The following is a 6,000-nucleotide window of genomic DNA, read 5'->3' as shown; positions in this document are numbered from 1 at the left end:
CCAATGGTAAGGAAGAGGCCACTTGCAAGACATCACAACTCAGAACTGCGCCTCTAACGGGCTGGAGGTTTAGAACTACAGTTTTTACTATCGTCTATCTAGCACTAGCAGTGGTCCCCAAACTACGGCCCGCCACCTCATTTTGGGTGGCCCCCCAAAACATGTCCGTAGTATATAGCATCTGGCCCGCACGGGAGTACAACATCATCAAACTAAAACCTCCGCAATTTCCCTCATTCATTCTCTATGGCGAGTCTTAACAGTACACATGTAATACTCTTTTTGTCCACCGGTGGTTGTTTTGGCGCTGTTTTGCGTTTGCCATCGAAAACGAAATGAAATGTAGGCCTACCTGCAAACAATGCAAGATGCCTATGCTGACTGCATGCTCAAAGTATTTTAAAAGTTTATCAATTAATTGTTAATAACTAACTAACTTCTATTCAAGTCATATTTCTGGGACTTTCTGGGATAATTATTTATATTTTTTATTCACTCGTTCAAATGTTCATACAAAGAGTTCACAAAGTTCTCATCAGGTGACTGAAAGTTAGAATGGTGGTCATTTCAGACCACTTCAGCACTTCATAAAATTCTCATAGTTTGAGAACTTTAAATTATTTGTAGGATATTCACAACTTGAGCTGTGTATGCAAAGACACAGAATTCAGAGTTCACACATTTTTTTAACAAAATATACTTTTGGGAATGCAAACGTTTTTTTTTATTAGTATTATTTAATTTTACACTGATATGGCATGATGACAATATAAACACAGCTAACAATGGTATTAAATTGCAATAGCCTATGATTAAATGTAACAGAATATTCAACTAAGGTAGACTGCTGTTGTTCACAGCACTAAGCTATTTATGGTTACTGATATAGAACTACTCCGAGTCTCTGGCCCTCTCTTGGAGCCAGGCATTGTGAGTTGGCCATCGGAAGAAAAAGTTTGGGGACCACTGAATCTATTGTGTTGGTTGTAGGCCTGCCCTTTTCGTGTGAACGGTGATTTGGTCAGAGTTCCGAAAAAGGCATCCAGAAGACCACAGGATAGCAGAGAAAGGTCTGTCATGATGGTAATTTTGATACCATAGATTTAATAGAGACCCAGTCAGACCAATAGTATGAAAAATCAGGAACAGAGTTTATTTACAATGATGCATTAAGGGAGAGAAAGCATGACTTCACAAGATCCATCAGCTGCTCTAACTAGACAAGGAAATAGTTAGGGTTTAAGTATCCTTCCAGGCTGACGGGAGATGGCGTTGGTCATCCCATCTCACGTGGACTACACTGAATCAGACCCTGATTAGTGGCAGCCTGGTAATCCGGAGCAGATAGCTACTGACAAAGCCATGCAGAACAGTGAAACACTGCAAAGTCATAATATTCCCGCTTATCTCTAAATACAGTCACACACAGATATACACAGTACACATATCATACAGTCATTACATAGAATCATACTTTTAGTATCAAAGTGACCTAATGAGAAATGCAGAACATTAAACCACATATTGGAATATTGGACATAATGCAGAACGTTAAACCACATATTGTAATATTGGACATAATGTTCTATTCCACTTTCTCTCAGTCCCCCTTTTTCAGCCTTTATGGCTGGAACATCAAATAGTGCCACTGTATAAAATATAAATGATTAAACAATTATTGTTTCATTAAAGTTAGTCAGATCCAAATAAGCAGGTACATGACTAGATACATGGTTTAACTGATTTCTTCATAAATTGTGAAAAATACATGATTGGTGTACAATAACAACCACAGCAAAAACAAACCATCATGACAATCAGAACAAGAACTAGTAAACCAAAAAGAATATATTTGATCAATCCCCTAAACTATTCAGAAACGCGTCTATATCATTTCTATATCAGGTTGGGTTAATCCCATTGGTGTACCACCTTTTCAGATTATCCCGATTTAGAGGCACCAGGGCATAAATCACATGTATATAAAAATAATAAGTTCTGAATCCAATACTCTCAGTCACATTCATTTGTTGTGACAAGAAAGGCAAACTCTTTGTCCAGGGCCAAATGGCCTAGTTTTTGAGATACCTCCACCCAATCATGTTTTTTATATTTTTGATATGTCTAGTTTATAAAAATGGATTGCTGTATAAAAATATTTTACTGCACAACTAGTTTTTTGGATGGTATTTGAAATTGTGAAAATTCCGGATTCTGCAAAAAGGACATTATTTGCTTTGTCACATATTAGTCAGGGGGCCTATGTGGTTTCTGTGGGATTGAAATGTTAATTTTTGGAGAGTGGTTGGACTGTCTTTAGAGGTCATTGAACATGGAGAAAAATTATGTCTCCATTTTTTTTACCTGTTTTAACCCTATTTTTGTGAATTTGTATATTTCACTATAATTAACACCATACATTTAGCCTAAATCACTGGCTATGTTGAATAAAGTTCACAAAACAGTTATTTTTTAACAGTATGATTGTATGTCAGTATTATGATTGTATGTCAAACAATTAGAGATAAGATCAATAACCAGTTTCAGTTTCACCAAATACACATACTCCATTGCTGAAAGATAGCAAAATCACAGATGAGACCTCAAACAACATTTACTTCATTTACATATACACAACATATTAGATCTCACCTCCACAATTTCCTCATCAAAATTTACAACTAGTCTACTAAACCTTATTCCTACTCACCTTCTTAAGACTGCTCTCCTCTTCCTGGATAATGTTTTGCTCTAGATTATAAATAATTCAATGCTATCAGGGCATGTACCGCAGTCGTTTAAGACATCTGTTATTAAGCCCTCCCTCAAAAAACCTACCCTTGTATTGATACTGGTCTTCCTGGACCTCAGCGCTGCCTTTGACACCACAGACAATGACATACTTCTTAGGCTTGAAAATTTGATAGGCATCAAAGACTCAGCACTCGCTTGGTTTAGATCAGTGTTTTTCAACCACTGTGCCGGGGCACACTAGTGTGCCGTGAGAGATCATCAGGTGTGTCGCAGAAAATTACCCAAATGTCACTCACTGGTCCAGAAAAGCAACTGTTGCATCAAAGAATTTATAACCACATACTCTCATTGATTGTATGATTGCACTATTTGTGGTATGCAGGCATTGTACAACAGGGGCCCCATATCCAGTATTCACAGAATCATCACATATCCAGTTCAAAACAACAATTAAATTAGATATAGTCACCTACAAATGAAACAGAGGGCACTTATTATATTGAGCAGGTCTTGCATAGAAGCCATAGGCCATATCTGTGTATTGTTTGAAATTTTAGGCTATGGTATGTTTATTTTTTCTTCACACAGGATTAGTGTGTTAGTGTGCCGTGGGACATTTTAAGTGTCAAAAGTGTGCCGTGGCACAAAAAAGGTAGAAAAACACTGGTTTAGATCATACCTTCCTAACTGTCAACAATTTGTACAGGTCCATAATAAACCATCTACCCAGATTATGGTAAAATGTGGAGTGCCTCAAGGCTCAGTACTGAGGCCCCTGTTGTTTAGCAGATGATACATAACTATACCTTTCCATAAAACCTGATGAATTAACACCGTCAAACTTGACACATGTATAAGAGATATAAAGACATGGATGACGAATAATTTCCTGCTTTTGAACTCAGATAAAACAGAAGTCATGGTTTTAGGTTCTAAAAAGATGAGGGATATCCTATCCACATCGCAGGCTACATATAGTGATCTTCCACTGACCTCATCCACAAGTGTTAAAAACCTAGGAGTTATAATTGACCAGGACCTAGCAAGTAATCACATAAAACAGATCACCAAAACTTAATTTGACCATTTAAGGAACATTTCAAAGATAAGGAAGTCCTTATCCTTACCAGATGCCGAGAAATTAATGTTTTGTCATCTCAAGGATAGACTATTGCAATGCTATTATGCTGGCTGTAATAATACCTATCTAAAGAGCTTACAGCTTATACAAAATGCAGCTGCTCACACACAAAAAATATGAACATATTTCCCCCATCCTAGCATCTTTACACTGGCTACCTGTTAAAAGTCATTGACTTCAAAATATTACTTATAGTTCTTGGTTGGTTGCCTGCATTGAAAGAGGACAACTCATGAAGACGCTCTTTTGTCTGATTCTGACAGAAGAAGCACTTATCTATGCTGGCAGCAGCTGCTGCTGAACAAGTGTCCCTCTAGATGGACCTGATGCAGTTGCAGGTGTTGCTGCAGGTTCAGAAGATGGTCTATCGTGTCTTTTCTGAAGACACTGAGTCCTGCCTGCTTCACATGATTTCTAGTAGCGAATTTTAGCATGCTGCAGATGCTCACTGTTACAGGTGGATTTGTAGCAGTTCCTGTGCCAAACTGCTTTGTTCTGTTGTAAAATAACTGCACTGTAACAATGTAATCGTTGGCTGATCTGTGATACCCATCTCCATACTCTCTCATGGACAAAAACAAGACATTTGGCATCTGTCTCTAGTGATGGGTCATTCACCAGTCCACACATATCTGCCACTGGATACATAGCCCAAAATCTGTTTCTTTTAGAATATGTGTGCCATCACCTGACTAACAGAAAGACACACCTCAGAAACTAGACTGTGCCACCATGAACTATGAAAATGTGCTTGCTCAAATGTAGAAGGCTAGAAGGTCACTAATATCACCAACCATGAAGAACAGAGCACTATGTGCTTCAAGTTATTCGATATTCTAAATTCTATCACTGTCACTGGTAGTCAGGGATGGATTACTGCATGGGCCTACCGGGCCCAAACCCAGAGGCCCAAGGAGTCAGAGGGCCCAAGCCATTGCATGGAATCATTGCCTCAATATCAACACATCATATCAACACATAGGCTATGAATCTGATTGAAATAAAGTATTGGCCATCCCCAAAATGCACCAGAATACAGGAAATCACATCAAATAAATAATAATAAAAAAAAAAATGTCCCCCGCAACAATTAGTGGGGGCCCTTAATCTGGGCCCAGGGGCCTGAAAGTTCATAATCCGTCCATGCTGGTAGTGTCTCTTTCTCTTTCTCTCTCTTACACACACACACACCTGTCTGTTTGTCTAGCTGATCCTTTACCCTTTCTTTTCTTCACACTTAGGCTTAGGAAGGCCTTACAGACTTCAGCTGGTACTATGTAAAAGTCTATTAAACTTGATTTAACAGAGATCTCTGCACTCTGTAAAAATGTTTTATAATGTTGAATTGTTTATGTGGTCCACTTTTGCACACTACCTTGTAGAATATCTTTGCTTTTTGGCACCAAACCCTATGCTATAATACCAGCAATGTGAGGTTTATGGACAAAACACCAAATTTGACCTTTTCTGAATTTGACCTTTGATTTGGGTCCTTCAAAACCTTCAAAAAAATGGAGACATGTTTTTTTTTACTCTTAAGAACCTCTAGAACAAAGATATAATACTCTCCAAAAATTAACATGCGAATCCCACAAGCGCCCAAATTAGACACATAGGCCCCCCTACTATATATCTTTGGAATTAATGATCAGAAACTCACCAAATTTGGACTGTATGTTCCCAGGTCGTTGGCCCATACAATGAAGTGATAAATTAACCATTTTTTATGAGTATGTAGCAAAAACTTACCCTTCAACATCCATGGAATGTAGGCAGACATTGATCGGCGCGATTTATTTTGCCATTTAAACCATTTCCAACCGGCGACAGCAAGCAAACCCTTTCCTCCAAACAGTGATTTTTATATAGTGAATGTGCAGTTAAAAGCAGTTATTTCAGGAGTAATCATGTAAATAATAGTGTTTTGATATTGAATTTTATATTTATCATCGTGTATTTTATATCGTGTGTGTGAAAGCGGTTAACGTTAGCAACATGGTGTGCCGTACCTGACTGTCATCCTATGCTGTCATCACTGCTCAGTCGGGCTGATGCATGGACCGGTGCATGGTCTGCTCTTGGACCACCATATTCAGTTTATAATT

The sequence above is a fragment of the Alosa pseudoharengus genome, unplaced genomic scaffold (genome assembly GCF_046254945.1).
Source record: "Alosa pseudoharengus isolate Yale_2024_CS ecotype anadromous, Long Island Sound unplaced genomic scaffold, YU_APseudo_1.1 YU_APseudo_1.1_scf_14, whole genome shotgun sequence".
NCBI classification, from domain to species: Eukaryota; Metazoa; Chordata; class Actinopteri; order Clupeiformes; family Clupeidae; genus Alosa; species Alosa pseudoharengus.
Note: the sequence above shows the minus strand (reverse complement) of the source record.